This window comes from Delphinapterus leucas, chromosome 13 (genome assembly GCF_059928025.1).
Source record: "Delphinapterus leucas isolate spDelLeu-1000000601 "Yukka" chromosome 13, BTC_Dleu_Yukka2, whole genome shotgun sequence".
NCBI classification, from domain to species: Eukaryota; Metazoa; Chordata; class Mammalia; order Artiodactyla; family Monodontidae; genus Delphinapterus; species Delphinapterus leucas.
The window spans coordinates 63,733,779-63,760,010 of NC_143141.1; the positions used below are offsets into that span (position 1 = coordinate 63,733,779).

General features: G+C 46.3%; 1 pseudogene; it reads right to left on the reverse strand.

The window, feature by feature from the left end:
- Nucleotides 1-9,415: 9,415 nt before the first annotated feature.
- Nucleotides 9,416-10,065, reverse strand: LOC111174757 (large ribosomal subunit protein uL6 pseudogene; annotated as a pseudogene).
- Between the last annotated feature and the right edge of the window lie 16,167 nt (nucleotides 10,066-26,232).

Below are 26,232 nucleotides of genomic sequence, written 5' to 3' on the forward strand. Positions count from 1 at the left end.
AGGACAAATCTCAGGGGACAGTACGTTTAAGCCTGTGGGATTTGGAGGTTAGAAGGCTCAGATTATACTAACCAAAAATATTACTGTTATTTCCAAACCTTTCTAGTCTCCTGCTCTTCTCTACTCCCCTAGCCCTGACTTCTGAGTCTAGTATCTTCTAAAGTTGACCTTAAATGCCAATGTTTCTCCCCCTTGTTTTTCCAAGAACATAACACACGCTTCTCTGTGGAAACTGAGTTATTGCTTTTGTCCTTAATTTCCTGGATGATTCAAGGTAGTTTTCTGCTTGGGCTCCATGTCTACCCTTTGATCGCACTCCAATATCATTCTCCCAGAGGCTGGAACAGCCTCAGTTCCCTTTCACGAGACTTCCTGAGTTGGACTCTGCCATCTCTTCCCCATTCCAAGATTACAGCCTCAAGCTCAGCTCCTCCAGAGAATTCTCATCCCTCTCGCAAGTGAGCGGGCTCGCAAATGCCATGGCCTACTTTAGACGACTTTGCAGTGTAAAGAAGTCTCTTTCTCCCTCTCTCTCCTGAGGATGATTTCTCACTTTCTAGGCAATAACTTCACTCAAATGCAACCCCTCCCTCCCCCCACCCCGCTAGGCCAGATTAAAAATTTGGTGGAGGGAGGAGGGTGGAGGGACGGAGATGTTTTGCTAGTGAAATATTCATCGTGGGGAAAATCAGAGCCTCGTTTCTGACCCTTTGCACTTAAAAAAAAAAAATGCAATTTAGTGCTGTTTTTAATTTAGGGTGAGATTTCTTAGTCAGTTCTGTATTTATGGTCTCTAAAGGTCTTAATCGGGTTCTAGCCGCTACCACCGAACCATCAAATCTTGTGACTACAGGCGGTGTTTTAGTGAGAGAAACTTACACATCGCTTCGCAGACTGTTTTAGTCTTAGGCTGATTCAAATATTTGCTGAAGGAGAGAATGAATTACGCTCCTGTGATTCTGTGGGCCCTAGCTTAGCTGTATGGTGGGATTCATAATAATAATATCATACCTCACATAGACTTTGCCTCAGAAAATATTGAAATTAAAAAAATACTTTTGAGGTTAGAAAAGGTAAAATCTGCAAAAGGTTTTTGACCTCCACAGAGAAAACCTCAGTGCCTACGCCCCTTACTTACGTAAAGAGAGTAATTCTCTCCTGGAGGAAGATGACAGCAGTCAGAGGTCAGGGCCTGTGCAGCTGGGTCACAACGCAGCAACTCTCAGTCCTTATTTTCTAACCCAGAGCTTTGCTGGGATTGTGTGTTGGCATCCTTGGTGAAGCTCCAGAATGCAGCTCTGCTGCTTCTTCCCTCTGATCACACCGCTCCATTGCTAGGACTGACTCACGAAGCGGCTGTGGAAGCCAGGCCGGCAGAGTCCTCGGTTTAGCTTGGGATCTGATTCAAGGACAGAGGCTTTCGTGGCATCTGAGCAAATCCCAAGAAGTGGTCACTGCTGCATGCCATTCACGGCTCACATCTGGTGTTGAGGGAATCCAGACTCAGAGCCAAAGATGTCATCTGGCTGTACAAGAAGACTGTCACTGACAGACGCCGTGGCCAGTGTGGCAATCCAGCCAGCGGCTAACCCGACACACAAGAGCCACTCAAAATGCAGTGGGACCCTCTTCCTCTCCAGTCTCTCTGCTCCAGAGGAGACCCTTCTCAGGCTCACCGGATGGTTGTCTCTGGGCAGTTTACATTAGAACCACTGCAGAAACACTGAGTGATGTGTGGGAGACCCCCAGCCCTTTGCTCCCCGGAGTGGTCAGCTCGGGCCAGACCCCCAGGGTTTGGGGCTCATTTGCTCACGTTGCTCCCTTGGAAATAGCAGAGTGAAGTCACTCAGCCTGGGTGCCTGCCTTCCCTGCTCCCGGCCCACCAAGGGGGTCAAGGACTGCTGCTCCCAGTAAAGAGCTCTGCAGAGAAGAACAGGCTGCGTTTTGGAAATTAAACTCCTTTTTTAAAAGGTCCACCTGACTTTGAACTCAAGGTGGGGGGTTTCTTTGTCCCCAGCCAGGAAAATGAAAGGCAGAGGAAAAGCTGGGCAATCCCTTCTTTAAAGGTGTTTAGGGTAAAGACGATTCTCTGTACTTTTCCCGGGGAGCTCTTTAGGGAAAAGAGTTGTTTCTCGTCCTAATTCCGTGACATGTATGTGCTCATGCTCCACCCACTACAGTCGGGGGCACACCCGGGAAGTCGTGGAGTAAGGGGCTCTTCTGGGACCCTGCAAACGAAGCAGCCCAGATGATTGGGCGACAGGTCATTACAGTGGCCTTTCTCTTCCGGGGGAGACTAAGGCTCTTGGGCAGGATGGGGCTGATGAGGCCCCACAGTGCACGTGCAGCGGAATGAGGGCCAGGCCCCGCCTCTGAGGGAGGAGGACCCACCCAGCTTCCCTTCCCAAGGACCCCAGTAAGGGCTTCTTCATTCCCATGTGCTCAGGAAGGCTGCGGGAGCCCGCACGATGTGCTTCCGGCCAGGTGAACATGTTGCTGTTAATAATAATAAACACTTATTGAGCATTTACTCTATGCTAGGCACTGTTCTAAACACTCGACATGCATCAGCTTCATTAACAACCCTGTAAAACAGTTGCTATTATTATCATCCCCATTTTACAGATGAGGAAACTGAGGCACAGAGAGGCTAAGTCACTTGTTTGAGGTCACCTGTGCAGGAAGTGCCAGAGCCATGATCTGACCCCAATCAAGTCTGACTCCAGAGCCAGCGCTCGTAATGTTCACATCCTGCCGTCCCACGCCCTTCACTGTTTGGGTATTAAGGACAAGTATTTATCTCACAGTTGTTTATGCCTAAGTAGGTTCACATAGTTGATCACATTTGATTTCTTTCTACAACAGCCCTAGGAGGTGGGCGGATTGAATAATATTGTCCCCATCAGATGCTGAGGAGACAGACAGAGGTCGAGCACCTTTGGCAACATCGCCTTACTAGTTAGTAATAAACTATTCAGGGCTCCTGAAGTTGAAGGAACGTTGGCTCCGTTGACCCACAAGGAGTTAATCCGGCGTGTTGGATTAGGAACAAGTCATGCACCAAACGGAACTCAAGGTGTCAGGTGATTTATGACCCAGGCCTTACCCATCATGACCTGCTTATAGAATAGAATGGAATAATTTCTCAAGGTGCTTAGGGTTGCAAGGACAAGACACGGAGGCCTGGCTCTCCTCAGGTGATGGATGTTGACTACAAGGCCACAAGAGGAAGTACGGAGCCCTGGAAAGCATCTCAACAGTGGCACAGCTGTGCCTTGTGCCGGTGCTGCCAGCTCTGGCCATGGGAGTGCCTTGGAGAAGTGGAACAGTGGCCTGTCCTTGTTGAGAGCATCCTGTCTTCCTGTCGTCACTCCGACATGCTCTCTGTGAGACCCTCATATTCAACCCCTGACACAGGAGGACCAGAGGATCTGGTCACCATCAATAAGGAGTGTCCCTTTTGGACGGACCACCTCCCTGGTGGCAGCCTCACTTGGTGCAGTGTGTGGATTGCTTTTGGTCTGGGCATCTTCTGTCTTCCAGCTGGTGGCAGTAACCATTGGTGGCCTGTTAAATGCGATGCTAGAGCTAGAAGAGACCTTAGAAACCAACTTTTTTTTTTTTTTTTTTTTTAGAAACCAACTTTTAATTTTATTGAAAGGCCAAGTTTAGTGAGTCAAGACATTTGTTCAGGACCCCTGGGACTGTTCATAGCAGAGCTGGAAGCAGAGCCCGGCTCCCGACTCCAGGTCCGGCACACCTTCTGCTGCCTCCAGGAGAGGCCAAGGAGGGGTCTTCCATCTGCTCCACTGAATGCTCGCTAAGTGCTGCCCAGCAGTTAAAAAGAAATAAAAGCAAGACTGTCCTTGTCCTAACATTTCCATACCTTCTCTTCCCCCCCAAATCCCTGCCGTGTGATTTGGGGCAGACTTGGTACAGAAGGGGTGAGAAGGCATGAGGAAACCCCGCACAACAGAAGCCAGGAATCTGTCTGCTGGAGGAAGAGATGTGGGAAGCATCAGGCAGGTGGGCGGGTATCAGACACCACGTATCTTCGATCCAGAGGCACTGCCACCCAATGCTGCCCAGGCTTCCTGGCACTGTCGGCCGCCTGCCCTGCCCCACCCCCCAGAGGGATAATGCAGCCAGAGGCCACACTAGAACGTGTGAGGCATGGAACACCAAGTAAACAGCCCCCAGGAATTTCTCTTACTTGAATTTCAGCTCATTTACTTGGAAGCATCTGTCCTCCTGTCTGGCTGGGGAAAGGGAGAGTAGAGGTGGGAAAGGCTAGGATTACAGTGTCCTTCTGCCTAAAGGAGGCTGCTGGTCGAGAGTACCAGTGGTTCCCTAACACTCTTCCCAGCATGTTTGCTGGGGGTATTGCAAGGACAGAGGGTGGGGAAAGAGCTGCAAGGTCAGGGGCATGGTCTGGGCAGGCCACCTTCCTCAGAAATGTTCTCAGTCTTCCGCCTATTTTATACATAGTAGTTTGTATCTGTTAATCCCATATCCTGAATTTGTCCCTCCCCCCTTCCCTCTCCCCTTTGATAATCACAAATTTGTTTTTTATGTCTGTGAGTCTGTTTCTGTTTTGCATATACATTCATTTATATTATTTTTTAGATTCCACGTATAAGTGATATCATACAGTATTTGCCTTTCTCTAACTTATTTCACTAAGCATATTATTCTCTAGGTCCATCCATGTTGCTGTAAATGGCAGAATTTCATTCTTTTTTGTGGCCAAGTAGTTAATATATAAATATATATATAGGTATATTATATATATATATTATACTTATATCTATTATATTCCTATACCTATATATATTTTATATATACCTATGTATATTAATCTATGTATTAACTACTATTATATATATTATATATAATAATATATTATTATTATATAACAATATTATATAATATTATATAATAATTATATATAATATGATATATATATATATATATATACACACACATCTTCTTAATCCATTCATCTGTTGATGGGCACTTGGGTTGCTTCCATGTCTTGGCTATTGTAAATAGTGCTGCTGTGAACATTGGGCTGCATGTATCTTTTTTTTTTTTAATTTATTTATTTTTGGCTGTGTTGGGTCTTCGTTGCTGTGCGCGGGCTTTCTCTAGTTGCGGTGAGCGGGGGCTACTCTTTGTTGCTGTGCGCGGGCTTCTTATTGCGGTGGCTTCTCTCATTGTGGAGCACGGGCCCTAGGCACACGGGCTTCAATAGTTGTGGCATATGGGCTCAGTAGTTGTGGCTCACGGGCTCTAGAGCACAGGTGCGCGGGCTTGGTTGCTCCGTGGCATGTGGATCTTCCTGGACCAGGGATCGAACCCGTGTCCCCTGCATTGGCAGGCGGATTCTCAACCACTGAGCCACCAGGGAAGCCCCAGGATGCATGTATCTTTTCTTTTCTGTTTTTTTGCATGTATCTTTTCAAATTACTGTTTTTGTTTTTCTCGGATATATACCCAGGAGCGGAATTGCTGGGTCACATGGTATTTCAATTTTTAGCTTTTTGAGCAACCTCCATACTGTTCCCCAAAGTGGCTGCACCAATTTACATTCCCACCAACAGCGTATGAATTCCCTTTTCTCCACATCCTTACCAACATTTGTTATTTGTAAATTTTTTGATGATAGCCATTCTGAACTTCTGTCTGCTTTAAATGGTGGATTCTGCCTAAATTTTATTTCAGGTGAAGATCCTGTTGCTAAAACGTTTTGAGAAGCACTAATCTAGTGAGAAGATGTAGGAAGGGAGAAAGCACGGTTTTAGGCAAATACCTGCCACTGGCTTTGGAGTGACCTTCGTCAAAGCTGTTCATCCCTTGGTCAAACCTTGGTCATTTCCACTTGGAGAAAGCCTCACCTGGGCTCTGTCGTCTCTTCCCTCACAGCCTGAGTAGGCTGCCTTCCTCGGAGACGTTCTCAGTCTTCTGCCTGTGCTCTTAGGCCAGCCCCACAGCTCCCTGCCCTCCAGGCTCCCCCACCCGCCTGCCACCCTATCCCTAAAGCCTTTCTTAGATGGGCTCAAGGGTGTGACACTAACTGAAAAGATTAAAGATTAAAAGATTAGAAAAATGATTCCAGATCAAGGTGTTATCATCACATAAATTGACAAGGAAGAAGAAAGATTGGAGGGGGTGAGGGAGAGGGTAGGAAGTGGGGGGAGGGATTCTGAGCCTGCAGACACTTCCAGGGCTACTTTTAGCAATTAGCATTTACTGTCTAGTCAAATGAGCTTCGTAGATCCAGTAGAAAGGGATGCAGAGAGTTTGAGGCAGCTCCTGCTGGCTCTGGTTAGGTAGAGTACACTAATTAGAATTGAGTGGGAAGCCAGAAAAGACATAATTACTCATATGATTCCAAATGCGGCTCATTGAACCAATGGGAAGCTTGCCACAGTAACACACTCTGTTGGAAAGGTCAAAGTCATCAAATGAAAACTGCAGGCAGATCAGGAGTGTACTCTTACAGTCAACGGAGGACTGACAGGTCTCCATAAAAAGGACTGGCACCTTTGCTGACTGTTGAATTCCCAAACGCAAGCTTGCTCTCCAAATTCCATGACTAGCAAAATACTCCGCCTCCCCCGAGCGCCTCCTTGCTGTCCTGTGCAGTTATCTATTAAAGGAAAGATGACTTTTCAAAACAGCACTCTCTATGTAGTAGGTGTTCAAGTGGGGGGAACTTAAGTGATTTGGGGAGTGATGATGATGACGAAGAAGATAAAGTTAAAATGGGGGAAAAAAACCCCACCAAGATTATAAACAGATCAGCAAATCTGGATTTTTAGAAAATGGTTTTTGGAGAATACCTATTCTCCCCAAAATAGAGGATATGGAAAAAAAAAACAGACTTAACTTTTCCATTAAGATTCTTAGGATCCGGCTTCCCTGGTGGCACAGTGGTTAAGAATCCGCCTGCCAATGCAGAGGACATGGGTTTGAGCCCTGGTCCGGGAAGATCCCACATGCTGCGGAGCAACTAAGCCCGTGCACCACAACTACTGAGCCTGCGCTCTAGAGCCCATATGCCACAACTACTGAGCCTGCACTCTAGAGCCTGCGAGCCACAACTACTGAAGCCTGCGCACCTAGAGCCCGTGCTCTGCAACAAGAGAAGCCACTGCAGTGAGAAGCCCACGCATTGCGACGAAGAGTAGCCCCCGCTCGCCACAACTAGAGGAAGCCTGCGCGCAGCAACGAAGACCCAACGCAGCCAAAAATAAATTAATTAATTAAAAATAAATAAATAAAGTGGGTGCTTACTCTAGGTTGCTTGGATACTGAGCCATCTGGGACTGGATGGGAGTTCCCGCCTTCTCCCTATAGGAGGTGCTGCATTTCAAGTAAGCCTGTGGGCCCAGGGGTTCTTTTCTTTTCCTGACAGGATAGTCTCTAATGCCCCACATTGGTGTCTCATATCCTAAGATCTGGGCAGTTGGCATTTTCAGACAACTCCTGTAGACAGCTGGCAAATACAGACTGCCTGGCACCAATGTCGTTTGTTCTGGCACTTGTACTATGTGAAGAAAGAGTGGCGGTTGGGGTGGGAGCCTCCGTTGCCACACAGACCCACATTGTGGGCCCTGCAGCTTCCTGGCCCCTGTGTGTCTCTCTGTGGGAGGCTGGGTAGATCCAAGGGACCTTAGCTTTCACTTATTTGGTAGATCCTTGCTTGATTCATTTACCCTATCCCCAAGGTAGCGTATTCCTTAGCCCATGCCTGTGACATCATGGAATTTGTCTTGGACCCTAGTAAGAGGGACCCATCTTGCGTGACACCTTGTTTGCAGAAATGGGTTAATGACATTCGCCTTAAGGGATTGGGGTAAAAATTCACTTGATGAGCCAGGCCCAGAGGCAGCAGCCTGAATGAAGGCATGTAGTTGTGCCTGGGCTTGGCATACTCAGGAAATGACAAATGCAATGTGGCTTTAGTGCTGAGTGCCTGGTGGGGTGGGGATAAGAGGTGACAGATGACGCTCGAGAGGGATGTGGGGCTAAAGAAACTTTTCTTTCCTTGAGAGGAACTGAATATCTGTAAAGGCTTCTAAGCTTGGGAATGACAGGGTCAGCCTCCCCTCCCCCCAACCTCTGGTCCCCTGGAAAATACTTAGGGCAGGCAGTGTGAGGGTGGGCTGGAGGAGTAGGGAATGGTTGTTAGGGAGTGAAGGCAAACTCTGATGAGGCTCAAATAGAGCCATGGAAGTGGGGATGGAGAGAAGGGTCTTTCTTTTTTTTTTAATTTATTTTATTTTTATTTATTTATTTTTGGCTGAGTTGGGTCTTCGCTGCTGCGTGTGGGCTTTCTCTAGTTGTGGCGAGCGGGGGCTACTCTTCGTTGCGGTGCGTGGGCTTCTCACTGTGGTGGCTTCTCTTGTTGCAGAGCATGGGCTCTAGGCACACAGGCTTCAGTAGTTCGCGGGCTCTAGAGCGCAGCCTCAGTAGTTGTGGCTCGCGGGCTCTAGAGCGCGGGCTTCAGTAGGTGTGTCTTGTGGGCTCTAGAGCGCAGGCTCAGTAGTTGCGGCACACGGGCTTAGTTGCTCCATGGCACGTGGGAATCTTCCTGGGCCAGGGCTCTAACCCGTGTTCCCTGCATTGGCAGTTGGATTCCTAACCACTGTGCCACCAGGGAAGCCTGAGAGAAGTGGTCTTTCAAAAGAAGAATTAACAGGATTTGATGGCCATTTTGTAGTGGGGAGGGATGCATTTGAGGAAGGAGTTGAAAGGAAGAAGAAAAGCAAATGATGCTCAACAGACATTATTTTTCTTCCTTTCTTTCCCTCTAGAGGACAGAGGTTAGAAGGTCTTGTCTAGAGGACAAGGGCTAGAAGGTCCTTTCTGGGGAAAGGGCTGACTGGCTAGTTTTGAGAGACCAAGATGGAAGCCTTGGTTCTCGGGCATTAAAAGGTGCCCTGAGCCTTTTCATCTGGCCTGATGACCCTGTTTGCCCACTTGCCCACAACTGTCCATGTTGGGCCCCAACATGCATCCCTGTCCTCCTTGTTAAAAGACAAAGAATACCAATAACCATTGCTATGTTGAGACCTTATATAATTTATCTAAAAAAAGAATCTGGGGCTTCCCTGGTGGCGCAGTGGTTGAGAGTCCACCTGCCGATGCAGGGGACACGGGTTCGTGCCCCGGTCCGGGAAGATCCCACATGCCGCAGAGCGGCTGGGCCCGTGAGCCATGGCCGCTAAGCCTGCGCATCCGGAGCCTGTGCTCCGCAGTGGGAGAGGCCACAACAGTGAGAGGCCCGCATACCGGAAAAAAAAAAAAAAAAAAAAAAAAAGAATCTGTTTTCAAGAAGAGGATCAACCATTAAATACGGAGCTGAGGTTTGGCAGGCAGCACAAATCTATCTATCCAGATAATATTTTTCAATACAGGGCTTTTCTTTCATCTTAAAATATCACAGATAGGCCTAAGGAATCATCTGGCATCTTTTTGTGTCTGTAGTTGGACAACTTAGATCTTATTAATCAGCCTGCTGAACGGCTCCTTTTTCAGACACATAGATGCTATCCAAAATTTTTCTGGTATTTTTGTTCTTAACAGCCATGGCTTGCTGAATCAATGCAGCTGAATTTTATGCAAGTTCAATGTTGTTTCCTTCAAGAATTAACTCATCTTTATGGCCTTGAGAACTGAACAAGCAACTCCTGGCCTTATCTGAGCCCTGTGGATGTATTGATATTTTGTTCCCAAGAAATTTTGGAAATAACGTTGATGGGGAAGTGAGTGTACACAGACCTCACCTTGTAACGAAAGCCCAGGGTAGCATCCTTGATTGTGTTCTGTTCATGGCTACAGAGTACGAACAATAGCCAGTCCCTTTCTAGTTCCCTACTGTTTGTCAACCTGGAGCTGCTTCTTTTTCTTTCCAAGGAGACTGAGTTCTACATTTATGTCACTGAAGTCCCTCTGCAGGGCTCCTCTGGGGTCCTTCACAATAGCTGTGCTTCCCTTCAGAGTGATGTCGATATTTTCTGGAATGTTGACAGTCTAATTGCTGAGAATGGTCTTCATTCTTGCAGTAGATGCAGTAAAGAGAGCTGTGTGTTTAGGTTAAACCTGGTAAGCAAGTACAAAGCATGGTGAAGCTGTGTAGGGAGAGACGGGACAGGTTCAGCATTTGCTGGGAAGAGGCCTAATGCTTTACATACCTGTAAACATCTCATTTAATCCTCCCAAGACTCTTTAGGCATTGGTGTTCTTGTTTCATAGTCCAGGAAACTGTGGCTCTGAGGTTAGACAAGTGACCATATCTATCTGAAGCTGAAGCTCTTGACCTGCCCCCAAGATGCATTCCTGGGATGGGCAAGGGGGTCAGTGGTCCTGGCTGTGATTCCCAAGGGGTGCTCACTCTGTCCAGTGGTTACTTGATGCTGGTTTCCTGAGAATCCTCATGTGGTCTTGAACCCAAACCAATGGGCCCTTTGACCATCCTCATTATAACCACGGTTAGGATAATCAATATGAAATTGAAGAAAGATGGTTAAATATGTTTCTCCAAATCAAAATACATTGTAGCACAATTTTTATCTATCAGTAGTAAATTAAAGCAGACAGCCTCTCAGAGTACTGGATTCTCCTTTGGCCCATGTATAGTTATTGGTTTTCTTACTACAAGCACAGTCCCACTTCTTGATCACTGTGACTATATTATAAACAGATGTCAAAAACTAGCAGGCTATATCCAGGCTACAGGCATGTATTATTAGGCCTGGAAGGTGGCTTTAATTTTCTTGTTTTGAAAAATTGAGATAGTTATCAACAATGAAATAAATATTAAGAAATCTCACCTAAAAACCTTATTCTGACTTCTCTTGAAGACCCAAGATCTACTTTCCCCCCCATAGCAGCAGTTGGCTGGAACCAGCAGCTAACCCCACGGTGGTCCCTGTCCCTGGCCTGTTGGCCACATTCCCCTGGAGCTTGCTTCATTCGCCTAGGTTTCCTGCCTGGCCCTTCTAGGCATCTGGGTTATGGCTTCCGTATGATGCTGATTGAGTTCCCTAATTAATTACTTATGTTAGATCGACTTAACGGTATGAACACTATGAGAAAAGCGTCTGCCCCAGGACTCAAGGTCTATGGTTATGGATGTGTTGGTGTGGATCCTAATGTGAATCGAGAGAAGTGTTGTGGACCTGTAAAACATGAACGTTCTTACATCCCAGGGCAAATGCTCCACAGCCAGCCCAGCAGACTCCAAATCCTGTTGGGAGCGAGCACTTCCCCTGGTCCTGACCCCCAGCCCCACCCATACCCAGAAGCCAGCCTCTCCAAGTATTAGCCCTTCTCTGCTCCAAAGGCACGAGCCAGATTAACACCAATAGCATCTGTTCCCGGCCTGCCCTACCCTGCGGGGGGGGGGGGGCTTCAGCTGCCAGTTGAAATGACAGAGATCCTGAAAGAACACTGTCTGCAACAAATCCAGATTCCAGAGACGGCAGCTTGCAGACTGGTTCTGGGTGCCAGGGAGAGGAAAGTCCAGAGGGAAACTGTACCTGAAAATTCACATTTCTTGTCCAGTTCTGGATTTGGTTTTTTTTTTTTTTCGGTCTTCGACTTTATATAGCTCTTTGAATTTGCCCTAGAATAAACAATTATATAAACATCATCTATTTTTAAAAAGTTTTACTGAGTTGTAATTCTTATATTCTACAACTCACCCATTTAAAGTACAATCCAATGGTTTTTGATATATTACAATATTAACTTTTTAAATTTGTGGTAGAACATATAACGTAAAATTTACCCTTTTAACCATTTTAAGTGTACAGCTCAGTGGCATTGATTACATTCATATGCTGTGTAACCGTCACCACTATTTTCAAAATGTTTTCATCATCCTAAACCGACCTGTGACCATTAAACAATAACTCCTCACTCCCGCCCTCCTCCCCAGCCCCAGGTAACCTCTAGTCTCCTTTCTATCTCTATGAATTTGCCTTTTCTAGATATTTCATATAAGTGGAATCATATAGTATTTGTCCTTTTGTGTCTGGCTTATTTCACTTAGCTTAATGTTTTCTAGGTTCATTCATGTTGTGGCACGTGTCAGAACTTCATTCTCTTTTATGGCTGAATGCTATTCATTGTGTGTACACGCCACAGTCTGTTGATCTATTCATCTGTTGATGGGCACTGGGATTGTTTCCAACTTTTGGCTGTTGTGAATAATTCTGCTGTGAACACTGGTGCACAAGTGTCTACTCGAGTCCCTGCCTTCAGTTCCTTTGGGTGTATATGCCTAAGAGTGAAACACCATCCACTTTAGACTTCCTCTCCCATCCTGGCTACTCACACCAAGAAAATTAACTCTGATCCTAAAAATAGACAAAGATTTAGACATTCTAGGGGTAGCTGACCGCGGCATGACCAATTAGGGGTACCTGTGTGAGTCCTTTGTCTCTTCAAAGCCACAAATGAGGGACTTCCCTTGTGGCAAGGTGGATAAGACTCCACACTCCCAATGCAGGGGGCCCAGGTTCGATCCCTGGTCAGGCCACTGGATCCCACATGCTTGCCGCAGCTAAGAATTCGCATGCCACAACTAAGGAGCCCACGTGCCGCAACTAAGGAGCCCGCCTGCTGCAACTAAGACCTGGGACAACCAAAAAAAAAAAAAAAAAAAGCCACAAATGATATCACTCCTCTGTTTGCAAATAGCCAAGCCCCCATGGAGGGCAGTGTGTGGGGGCTCAGACACCCTCAAGGGGACTCCTGCTGCTGCCCTCCTCCCTGCAAGAGCAGAGAAAGAACAATTACCCCTTTGTGAGGAGAGTGGCCATTTAGGAGGAAGGAGAGAGGAAATTGGCATGTTGAGCTTTTTCAGGGGACCAGGTGCTGGAACAGGTGTTGCACATCTGTTTGCTTATTTAATCCTCTAGAGTATCATTGTCCCCCTTTTCTAGATCAGGAAGCTGGCTCAGTGGCAGAAACCTGAACATGCAGCAACTAGGAAATGCAAGCAGATGACGCATGCTGAAAGGGGTGGAAGGGCGTTTTTGTGGAGAAGGTGGGCCCTGAAGCTGGACCACGAAGGATAATTTTATTTCCACAAGAAGATGGGGCAGGGAGGGAGCAGCAGGAATAGATGCTGTCGAGCAATATGGAAATTGGTTTGGAATCCTTTCCTGTTACAGCTGGTTAAATCCCACAGTCTAGAAACTCCTGCCCTAGACTACAGTGTTGCAGAGGCAGGGGTTCCTGGGACACAGATGGAGATTACAGAGCAAGATGTTGACTGGGCAGTGCCACTGGGTCCACCCCTGTGGAAGGGAGGGGGAGGGAAGGGCGAGGCAGGGGTCAGGAGTGGCTGGAGGCGAAGCTGGACTAGAGCGCCTGCCCGGCGAAGGCCTCCCCTCGCTCCTGGTGGGCTCTGGAGCTGGGCGGGCCCTTCAGTTGTCGTAGGCGCGCCCAGGGAGCCTGGCCTTTCTTTCCTGCATCAATCAGTCACTGGATATGGGCTGCCCTGGGGAAAGCGGCGTGACCTTGAGTGAGACGGCAACCTTCGACCAAGATAATCCCCAAAGAGGATTGACAGCTGAGACCTATCATCTGACAACCTTCCCAGCATCTGGGGGATCAGCTTTCCAGTTCCAAAGGGGGATCTGGTGGCACATCACAGGGTCCCCATGAGCTGACTCTTCAAGGGTCCCCTTACCCTGTCATGCACTGCAGGCTGAGGACCATCAGATTCCTTGGGCCTCTTGTCTCTCCTCATCCAGGCAATGGTTTAAAAAGAATCAGCTTCAATGTGTTGAGCGGTTCATATGTGCAAGCGTCTTTGGTACTAGAAAAGTGTATAAGTTCTTACTAATTAGTTTATTTGATTGATTAAAAAGAATATGTTTATTCATCCAAAATGCAAAAATTTAAATGTATAAATTTAACATATATTTGAAATATAAAATTGTATTCTGATATTATTATTACTTTTAAATGGGATCCCCAAGGAAAATGTTAAGACCCCCATAACCTTTCCAAACAAAATGAACAAATCCCCAGCCCACTGGGGATTCAGAGCAGGAGTGGTTTTTATGTCAACGGAGAAAAAAACAAATCAAAGCCTGCAGCTGTCCCTGCTGCGTCCTTTGCTCCAGCTGCCCACATCTTTCCATGTCTCTGGACTTTCTCACTTCCGTGTGAGTAATTAAGTCTTAAGGACATGGGGAATTAGTCTCAATAAGCCTGTGCGTACCTCCTATGTGTTCAGAGGAATGAGCAAAGCCGGTCTTTGGTAACATTCCGTATCTTTTTTTTTTTTGCAAATGGCAATTAAAATTGACTTAAACAAACAGAGAAGATACTGACTCATGTGCCTGAAAAGCCCAGATGATTTCAGGAATGGCTGGATCTGGGGGTTAAAATGTCGTCAGATCCCAGCTTCTCTCTGTCTTTTGGCTTTGCCTTGTCTCAGCTGGCTTCATTTTCAGATAGGTTTTTCTCTTGCAATGGAAGATAGATGTAGCAGCTCCAGATTTTCCAGGTTCACGTTCAGCTGGAAAGAGCAAGCTTCTTTTCCAGGAACTTGAGCAAAATCCTGGCGGTTTGATCAGCTTGAACAGCCCTAAGTCATGAGTTGACAGAGCCAATTACTATGGCCAGAAGAGTGAGATATGCTGATTGTCATGTGCTACATCCCCATAATCATAAAGAGACCTCCTCCTTCCTCTCCTCTTGAACATATGGACTGACCTAATTAAAGTTAGAAGCTATAGCCAGAAGAAGAGTGCGGCAGACAGTTGGTTGCTGTGGGTGATTTGGTGGAGCTGGAACTCAGTATCTTCCATCTTTCTTCTGGTGTGCCTTCCTGTACTGCAGGGGATTGAGAGCTAACCATTACATTTCCCAGCCTCTCTTTCAGCTATAATTTCTGCTGTGATTTGATTCTGCCCCTTGGATGCTCTTTTATAAAGTTGGACCACTGAACTGAGATGGGGCCAAGATTCTGCCAGCAAATTCAGTTGGGAAGGTGCTTGGTTTTTCTGTAGCAGCCATGGTGGAGATCTCAGTGCCCAGTTCCTGGCCTTGTGGGTGTCAAGAGGCAGGGTTGGCCTATTGAGCTGGTGTGGTCCACAGCAGACACCATGTAGTCAAGGAGCTGGCAGCAGTACCCATGGCTTCCTGACTGTGGCCATGGCAGTGTGGTCCGGGAGCCTTTGGCTTTCTGAGTACAGACAGGCAGCAGCTTGCTTGGTGGCCCAGTTCTGCAGGTGACTTTAGACCTTTTTCCTGAATGCTCAGCCCAGAATCTGCTTCTTCAGCCTGATTTTGTTGGCGAATTAATACCCTGAAACAAATTCCTTCTGCTTCATTTAGTGAGAATGAGCTTTCTCCTCTGTACCCGAACCCTCTTGCCAATCCTACAGCTGTCTCTTCCGTGCCACCCCCTTGTACCCCTGCCTCCTACTTCTTCCCGGCTGGCAGTGCCCAATCCCACTAGAGAGGCTGAAGATGTTTTCCAGCCTCTTTTGCAGTTGGGTGTGTGTTGGACGTGTGTGTGTGAGGAGGGGAGTATTTGGGATAAGTTTTCCACCCTAGTAAAAAGACATTTAAGAAAAATCTTCCCACCTGCTTTTGGATGTGGTTGGGAGAGAAAGTGCTGTGTGGTGCTGAAGTGGCCCTTGTGCAGCCCTGTGGCAATAAGTCTGAGGACATAAGCCAACCCCTGTGCCACTAAATTAAGAAGCCTTGGAATGGGAAATTGTACGGGAATTTTCTAAATTTTCTATTGTTTAGGCCACTTCCAGATGGGCTATATGGTTACCTGCAGCTGGAAGCATCCTGACTGACTGACATCTATCTATCTATCTATCATCTATGTATCATCTGTCATCTATGGAGACATCTAGAGAGAATGGAGATGGGAGGTGGAGGGGGATAAATTCCAATTCTGCTAATGCCCCTTGTGGAATTAATAGCACCTGCGGATGTAGGAAGGACGCCACAGTCTTCACTGTGGGGGAGATTCGGACACTACTCTTTCGGCTTCTTTAGTGCTGAGTATATCAAGCTTGGCAGAGGGGAGGTGGTAGTGACTTCATTGCTGGTTGACGTGGTGCCACCCTCATAACTCCCATCCTCATTTACATTTCATGAATAGTATAGCTCTTACACATGCTTTTCCAAGGCTGCTTCTGCCTATTTTTATGTGATCTTCATAAAAATTCTTCAAGGTGGTAGGGCAGGTATTATTCGCCCTGTATTTCTGATGAGAAAACTAGGACATAGACTAAATTGCTTGGCCAATCACACACAGTTAATTAATTAGGCACAGATTTTGTGACCCCTTGCTCTAGTTTTATTTCTACGGCACCATATTGCTGCCTCAAAAAAACTGATTCGTTAGAGAAAAAAAAAAATTAAGTGCCTAGCAGGGAAACAGAGCTTATGGGTTCACCCTCTTTGTTCCCAAAGGGCAAAGGGCCCTATGAAGTCAAGTCTTCATCCTTCACAGGGGGACCTTATTGGTTTCCTGGGGACCACATCATCTTTTGGCCTTTTATGCTCAGCAGAGGCAGTGGATCTCTTGCAAAACTGCCATGTGGCTCATTTGTTGGCAGGAACACTCAGGTAGGGGAAGTTTTTGGTAAGAGTGGTAATGCTCCACACAGAGCAATAAAAGGCATCTCACATTGTGCAAGACAGCAGCCAGCTGGGGTCAGGACTCACAGAGGAGGGGCTGATTGGGTGGCTCTGGATCCTGTCTGGCTCCGGGGGCCCTGAGAGGGCTTTGGCGACCTTCATTCCAGGCTCGTCCATGTGACTCGGCCACCCTCGGTGCCTGCTTCTTTCTATCCCGCCATTGGCTTCCTCATGGTTTCTCTCCCTAATCACTACCTCTTGCCTTTGGCCACTCACGACCTGTTTGGCCTCTAAATCGCCAGGAGAAAGGGACACTCAAGAGAGCAGGAGTGAAAACAGCAATAGGTGGAAAATGAAACCCTCATTGTAATACACAACCAAGTGAGGCTGCTTCACAAATTGCTGTCGTTGCCGTGCAAGAGGCCAAGTGGCCCAGCCTCAGGTCCTGGGCCACTGGCCAGGCAGAGTCACCACTGCCAGTCAGCTGCAGTGGTGGAAGGCATGGCAAGAGCACAGGGGCAGATGGTCTAACACCCGGGACCCTGGGCCCAGCCCTTTGTCAGGGGGCAGTTTCTGTAAAAGGGTGGAGGGTCCGAGCCACGAGGCTTGTCTACCACACGCCCTTTCCTGGGTGATCTCCCATCAACAGTGGACTTTCTTGGGCAGCTGCACCTTTGCCAGACTCTTGAATGAGCTTTGAGGATGGGTTTTGCTTCCCAGGACCATTGACCTGGGTTACGGCTGAGTGTGATACGACCTTCTCCACTCTGGGGCCTTGCTTCCCGCTCCGTTACATCTTTTTTGCATCAAGCTGTATGTGGGCCTGGCACACAGGAGATGCCACATGTTCTGGAATTTTACAGATGATCCCGCTGTGGTCTTAACTTCATTTGTTTGAAGGGAGATGAATCAAATGGAAGATTTAAAAGACTTACTAACTTTCCTTTTAAACCAGTCCAAACTTTTCCAGCTCCTGGCAGCTTTCTGGTCTCTAAAACTCTAGGTTCTTGTGCTCAGCTTTGGAGGATGGGCCGGTGTGTGGTTGAGTATAAAGATCAGGGAGAAGAGACTCTTCCCTTCCAGTGTCGGCTACAGGCAAACTGTGAACCCAAGTGAACACGAAATCTAATAGGGTTTGGCCACTGGGTGGAATTAGACTATTTTTAGATGAACTATTTTAGTATTATCCCCACCTGCTTTGCATTCATATTTTTAATACTTCCCTGAAACTTCCATCTGTCAATATTCCGTCTCACTTCATTCCAAACTGCTGCTAAAGGTGCCATATGAGCATCTGCCCTCTGAGTTATTGCGGGGCCGACTGCTGATTCATAGACCAGCTCTCTTGCTGCCGATGTACCTCTGAGTGCAGTTTTATCTTGCTACTCAGCTTGGCTAAATTTCTTTTATATAGCTACACTTGGTACTAAGTCCAGAAGTACAATTAAGATGGGGATATTGCAGCTTAATAAACTCATTTTGAATGAAGAAATAAATGACTAAGGGAATGGGGAAGTAGCTTTAGTTTAGGTCCTCTGTGGTGCTTTGTCTCCCCTCTCTGGACTCTTCTCCCCTCCACCCATGGACGCCACCACATACGCACGGTGCCCCCTGGCTACCTCCAGCCTCTCCCCTTTGGCACACCATCCAGGCCTGCCCTCCAGGATCCTATTTTCTGGGAGAGAGGATGGTTTACCCAAAAGGAAGGAATCCTCTAAAGGTAGACTTCCAGACAATGACAAACTGGTCCGAGGACAATTCGGTGGGGGTGGGGGGCAGGGAAACTTTCCTGGGATTCCAGCTCGTAAGGCTGCTCCTGGATATCCAAAACCCAAACCCAGGGAGTGGAATCAGTGATACTTGTTCTTCCCCAACCCTTTATCCAGATGAGCTAAGCAAAGGGAAAAATACACTTGCGGACAGGGAAATCTGAGACCCGGAGAGCTGTCCCGCGTGGAGAGGGAGTAGAAGCAGGTGCCAAGTTGTTGGGCTCCAGTTTAGACTACAGGGCATGCCTGCAAAGCTGAAAAACATGTGTTCTAAGACTTGCATGCCCGCCTGAGGGTGGTCCTGTAATGGGGGCAGATCACTTGTTTCAGTGATTCTACCATAATTTTTTTAACTTTTTTAAACGAAGAACAACCTGCAATTGAGAATTGCTTTCAAGTCAGTCTGGAAGACACACAAGAAAAGTATTCTCTTATATTTTCATTAAAAAAAAATAAAAAGGGGGATTTCTTAGCAGGATGATGAACCTTAGTTACTCTTCTTTGTAACAAATAACTTTTTAAAAACAGCTTTATCGAGATGTAGCTGACATACAGTAAACTGCTCATATTTAAGGGTACATTTTGATGAGTTTTGACATGTGTATACATTCATGAAACCATTACTACAATTAAGACAATAAACACACCCGTCACCCCCAAAAGTTTCCTTGTGCCTCTTGTATTCCATTCCTCCCATCCCATGTCCCCACCTACTCTGTTCCAGGCAACCACTGATCTGCTTAGAGCAAATGACATTTCGTCTTTTCTAAATATCAGATTTTTCCTAAAAAGATGAAGATTTTCTAGTTCTGGGGATATGGTCATGAAGGGAGGTCCTTCAAAGAAGTCCAAAGTAGTTCTTAGCAGTGGCAGCACTGTAGGAATGGATGTCTGGCTTCTCAGGAAGGGATAATATTCATTTAGCCTCCAAGGAAGGGATCATAGTCAAAAAACTGGTATGGCTTTTGAAGAATTAACCACACTATTTTATATTTTATCGTGTACTTTATGATATTCTGTAGTTGGAATCTACTAACCCAAATAAATTGGCCAGTTCTATAACTACATGTTAATGCGGTCATCAGTGAAAGTAATAATCCTTGTCTTTATTACAATGGTGTCATTTGAGGAATTCTGAACATAGAACATAGTTCTTTTATTTTATTTTATTTATTTATTTTTAACATCTTTATTGGGGTATAATTGCTTTACAATGGTGTGTTAGTTTCTGCTTTATAACAAAGTGAATCAGTTATACATATACATATGTTCCCATATCTCTTCCCTCTTGCGTCTCCCTCCCTCCCACCCTCCCTATCCCACCCCTCCAGCCGGTCGCAAAGCACCGAGCCGATATCCCTGTGCCATGCGGCTGCTTCCCACTAGCTATCTACCTTACGTTTGTTAGTGTATATATGTCCATGCATCTCTCTCGCCCTGTCACAGCTCACCCTTCCCCCCTTCCCATATCCTCAAGTCCGTTCTCCGGTAGGTCTGTGTCTTTATTCCTGTCTTACCCCTAGGTTCTTCATGACATTTTTTTCTCTTAAATTCCATATATATGTGTTAGCATACGGTATTTGTCGTTCTCTTTCTGACTTACTTCACTCTGTATGACCGACTCTAGGTCTATCCACCTCATTACAAATAGCTCAATTTCATTTCTTTTTATGGCTGAGTAATATTCCATTGTATACATGTGCCACATCTTCTTTATCCATTCATCTGATGATGGGCACTTAGGTTGTTTCCATCTCCGGGTTATTGTAAATAGAGCTGCAGTGAACATTTTGGTACATGACTCTTTTTGAATTATGGTTTTCTCAGGGTATAGGCCCAGTAGTGGGATTGCTGGGTCATATGGTAGTTCTATTTGTAGTTTTTTAAGGAACCTCCATACTGTTCTCCATAGTGGCTGAACCAATTCACATTCCATCAGAGAGAGACAGAGAGAGAGAGAGATGCTTGACCATACCAACCTTTTGATACTACCAGCAGTTCTTTGGTGTTTGCTCTAAATTCTGTAAAACCAATTACACGGACCTATGAGAATAAGCAAATGGCCAAGACAAACTGAAAGCTGGGATTTTATTTTGAGAAGCAACCCCAAGTGTTATGGATGATTTTACTGAGATTCAGCTCGATCTCACGGGAGCTTTGAGCAGGTGATTTGTGGGCCTGGGTCTTGGCTTTTCCCCCACGTGGCCCCAGAGCTTGTGGTGAGCTGCTTCCTCACTCTGCACCTCAGCTTCTACCCGCAGGAGAGTGAAGGAGTTGGTGAAAACAGATTTCCAGGGTCTTTTCCACTGATAAACTTCTACGATTCTGCATCCTGATAAGGATTTTTAATTTGTCCTCATTAATGCAGAGATTCAATTAACCAGGACATTAAATTCCCTGAGCATTCTGGTTAATTGGATCTTTACTAAAATAGCCCCCAATTTTGTTTGTGTTTGAAAGAAAACCACAAAAGTTTTTTTTGTGTGTGTGTGTGTATTTTACATCTGTATGGAATGTAAAAGCCTTTAACTGTAACAGCTAGAGGGTTGACGAGAAGTTGTTCCTTAAGGCAGAGTTTCCAAAACATTTTTGACAGTGCCCCATGGTTAAAAAAAAAGAATTAACCTTTTACATATCACACACACACACCACACAGACACAGTAATAAAAGTTTTGCAAAACAATACTTAACCTTACCATGTAATGGAGTGTGAGGTAAGGTTATTTTCTATTCTATTCAAAAATGCCAGTCAGCATACTAATTGATTTCCTGATCTTCCCGATTCCCAATTTGAAAAGCACAGCCTTAAAGTTCTACAGGCCTCTACCTGCCCCTCATGGAGCTCTTTGGGTATCTGCTAGTAATAAAATGCCCAAGACATTCAAGGGCTGCCATTTTGATAGCTGTCCTATGGTTCTGACACTGAGGGTGCTATAGCCACGTGGCTGGCTTTACATCCTAATTCACACCTAAATTGTCTTTGGCATTTCCTGAGAAGTGATCCTAGGCAGAAGAGTGGAGAGGAAAGAGCCTTGGACTAGGCAAGAGAGTTTCTGACTTCTAGTCTGGGTTCTGCTACTCTCTGGCTGTGTGATCTTAGATAATTCACTTAACCTCTCTGCGCCTTGGCTACCTTCAAACAAGAGAATGGCTGCCCTATCTACCCCACAGGGTGGGTGTGAGAATCAGAAGCAACAAATCACTTTGAAAAATATAAAGCATGATAGAAATAGAATGTGTTATTGATAATAGCCTCTTAGATCCTAAGTGAGAATTTTAAGTGTATCTGATTAAAATCATTTGAAGCTGGGATTTCAGGGAAAGATTTGAGGAGGCAGTGTATGGAGTTACATTGTGTATCAAGATAAGGTTGGTATTATTACCCTTCTTGGACTTTACTTTCCTTATAATGCTAATTTGTCTGTGTCCATGTTATATCTGAGATTCTTCTTCTTTCTTTCCCCCCTCCCTCCTTTCTTTCCTGTCTTCAGACTGTGCAAGGCATCTTACTATCTTGGAAACTCAATTTCTCCTTTCTTGAAAAGAGCAAATCAAGAAGGGCATCTGCAGTGATTCTTTTACAAACACCAGACTTTCAGGTAGTTAAACCTGATGTGTGGCTAGGAGTTGAAAAGCGAGCAGATGATTCATTGATGGACACACGGACCCTTTAGGCCTCCCTGTTGTGGGCAGTCCTTTGCTCCTTGACTCTGCTCAAGAAGAGGGGAACAGATTTCTGATAGACACTGCCTATAATCTCTACCCTGTTACAACCAGACCTTTTGAGATCAGAGAGGTTCATCCTCTTGGAGGGCTGTCAGAGCTTCTGCTCACTGAGCCAAATTAAAATAATCCAGTGATTTCTTCCTTTTTAAAGATAAACAAAGGAGCCAGCAGATGAATTCAAATTTCAGATTTTTAAAAATCTCCCCATAAATTACACTTATTCCATGATGAAAAAAATCTGGTGTGACCGAAGGTTAAAAATCCTCCTGGTCTTAGTGAGGTGAACAAGAGGTATCATGTACCCTACGCCCTAAAGAGAGGTGCTAGGACTTGCTAAAACATATCCTCAAAACCCTAGCCCAATACTTACCTTCGTCCTATATACAAGAGAAGGAGAAAGTGACAGAAAGGTGGATGAGAGCTGTTGGTCCAGTGGGAAGGGACTGTGTGCTTGTCTTCCCCTCCCACGTACCTCCAGCCTAGTGATGGGGTTTGAGAAAACCATTCATACAGAAGGGTATATAATCCTAAGGGGAAATTGACATCTCCAACTGCCTCTCTCCTGCAGCTCAAGGGAGAGGTGGCAACTTGCTGTTACTGGAGAGACCTTGAGAAAGTTCTTGGGGGCAGCTTGCAATTCCAAACTGTGTTGGACACCAGTGGAAGGGGGTCTGGTTTGAGTAGCCTTGAAGGGTCTGGCCCAAGAAGATGGCCTGTAAGGACAAGGTGACCCCAGCGGAAAGAGATTCTTGGTGTGCTTTTGGAGGAGGAGATGCATGAGGAGGAATGGGAGAGTAAATCAAAGGGGAAGGTCTCTGAAGAACCCACAAAAGCTCTTTGAGTAAGACCCAGTGTTTGGGCACTGGCCACATGGACAGATTATAATGGCACTGGCTCAATACGACCATTTGGCCCACTTATCTTCCCTCCTTCCCGAGCTCCTCATTACTACCCTGGAAGACCCAGGGGCATTATAATCTTTGGGTGAAGTAGAGGAAGGGAGAGGTGCCAAAAGAATGCAGAACCACCTTAGTATACTTGCCCACCATGGGTCTGCAGAATTTGAGGTTCAGGATCAAGCTGGAGATAGGGTGTGCTTTAAACTGGATGTGAGATAGAAATTTTGGTTTAGAGTGGACCGTACTTTTTCAATATCTGAAGATGAGATGGTTACTTAACATCTGAAAGTGACCGGAAAACTAATAGGTCTGCTTGAGCTGTCATTCGGGGCTAGGGAAAGAGGTCCACAGAGGGTTTAAAAGACAATGGTGAAAGCTTCCCTGGTGGCGCATTGGTTGAGAGTCCGCCTGCCGATGCAGGGGACGCGGGTTCGTGCCCCGGTCCGGAAGGATCCCACATGCCGCGGAGCGGCTGGGCCCGTGAGCCATGGCCGCTGAGCCTGCGCATCCGGAGCCTGTGCTCCGCAACGGAAGAGGCCACAACAGTGAGAGGCCCGCGTACCACAAAAAAAAAAAAAAGAAAAAAGGCAATGGTGAGAAAGAACAAAGTTGTTTTCTGCTTATACTTCATCTAATAAATCAGTTACAATGGGTATTTATTATCTTTTCTTCTAGTCAAATAGTCTGAAAGGCCCACTCGAAGGCCTGCCAGTCCTCATAGAGCCTGAAATTCTTTTAACTTGTATGTGACATTTTGTAGCTTCAGTTACACTTGGCCTGTTTCATATTTGTGAGACCTGCCTTTCAAGCATGCAGGTGGTCACCACTCTTAACTCATTCCTTATAATGGGACATGTAGTTATAGAAAAAATACTGAGAATCAGGTGTCACAGGACCAGATTCTAATCCCAGCTTTGTAACTTGTGAGGTGACTTTTAGATAAGTTACTTAATCTCTCTGGGCCCCAGTTTTCTCCTCACAGAGCTGGGAGGTTGCATCAACTCTAACTTTGAAATTCCACTTCTGATATTTTCTGAATTCCTTTCATTTTGTCGAGCTTCATATTTTGGGTACCCAGAGGATAAAAATTAATACCAAGTCCCACCATATTTACACCTGATACGTGCCAGGTATTTTCACAGATGTCAACATAGGAATCCACATGCAGTATCATTACCCTCAAATTAAGATCCAGCTGAAGGCTGTGGAGTGTAATGAATGAGAGACACGGCTGTGGTTTGAATCCAGGTCTTCTGATTCCAGGTCTAGTGCTCTTCCTACTAACTCAGTTTTTGTCAGTCATGACTTATTTAATAGTGTTCGCAGTCTGGGCTTGAAGCTGAGGGTGAGGAAATGGGTCTTATTCTTCCGCAACTCCTGCAAAACATGTGCTCTCAGATATGTACTTGTCTCTTCCTTTGATTGAGGGAGGAAAAGAAGGGAAAGAAAGGAAGGAGGAAGGAAAATAATCTGATGTGCTCTGAGTGGGAGCCGGGAGCTAAAACTCAAAAGAAGTACAACCCTCTCTTGCAGCTTCCCTGTTCTAGTTTTGACATCACTCTTACCCAGCTGAGATGACCAGCCTTGAGCCAGCTGCCCAATACATAACATTCCTTCATCAGTATCAGTCGCTATGACTCCTTGAGCTCAGTGCCACGTACCAGGCACTATAGCCAGGGGACTGCTTCTTCCTATCTATTTTTATCAAGCACATCGCCAGCTGTCCCGGCTGCTGTCAAAAATTCTTCTTGGGACTTTCCTGGTGGCGCAGTGGTTAAGAATCCACCTGCCAATGCAGGGGACATGGGTTCGAGCCCTGGTCCGGTAAGATCCCACATGCTGCGGAGCAACTAAGCCCGTGCGCCCCAACTACTGAGTCTGCACTCTAGAGCCCACAAGCCACAACTACTGAGCACGTGTGCCAGAACTACTGAGCCTGCACTCTAGAGCCCGCGAGCCACAACTACTGAAGCCCACGAGCCCACGAGCCCGTGCACTGCAACTACTGATCCCACGTGCCACAACTATTAAGCCCGCGTGCTGCAAAGCACGAAGCCTGCGCTCCTAGAGCCTGTGTTCCACAACAAGAGAAGCCACCGCAATGAGAAGCCCACGCACCGCAACAAAGAGTAGCTCCTGCTGACCGCAACTAGAGAAAGCCCTTGTGCAGCAACAAAGACACACACACACAAAAAATTCTTCTTGGAGTTTTGCTGTTTAACTGTTTTCCCCTCCAAATATGTAGGTTATATTTGGGTGTGGGACAAAAGCCCTTCTCATGGTATCACAGTCACTCTGAGTGATGTACCACAGTGGAAACCCCTGGTGAAGAGGGCTTCGGCAAGCCTTGTGTGAGGCCAGAGTTGAGGCAAGTGTGGCACGAGTGTACCCCCAAGCAAAGCCGTTAAGTTGATACCTGAGCCATGGCAGAAAAGAGGGGAATGACCGTGACCACAGTGCAGTGACCTCAGATCTCCCATTTGCTTGATTTGGTTTGGTTTGGTCTTTGCACCAACACAAATCTGAAGGACTGATAACCATTCTTCAAAAACATCCCTAAAAACCAGCTTTGCAGTTTAAAGGTCAACCTTGATTCCAGCTTTCCACAGCTTACTAGGTCTAAAGGATAGAGTATTATTTTCTTTCCAGACATGGAAACACAGTTACAACCAGCTTAGGCAAAGAAGAGAAGCCAGGGATGGGACTGAATAAGCAGCTGTGGAAAGGACAGCATGCAGCCGGGCCCAGGAACCCAGGAGTCAGGCACTGAAGTACTGCGGATTCTTGCTGCTGCCTCCTGTTCTACTGCTGTTCTCTGTGTCTCAACTTCATCTCTGTCACCGCAGACCAGCTTCCGTCCCAGGTGGTAAAGAGGGTTGCTGGCAGCCCTGGTGAAGGCCATCTTAGGTTTTGCACTGGAGATATACTGACCCCATTTTTTTGTTTCAAGATGAAAAATGCTAGGAAGGACTTTGACTCTTCCAGCTTGTGTGTCAGGTGCTTTCCTAGCCCCTGGACAAATCAGCTGGGGAGGTGGGGTCGCTGAAGAATGTGGTAGCCCCTGAGGTAGATGTGTGGGTAGGGAAGGGCATACCATCCATCCATCCATTCATTCATTCAACAGATTTTTATTGAGCAAAACTGAGAGGCTGAGTGAGGGGCTAGAGGTTGGTAGATGAAGGTGAATAGAAAAGGCAGAGAG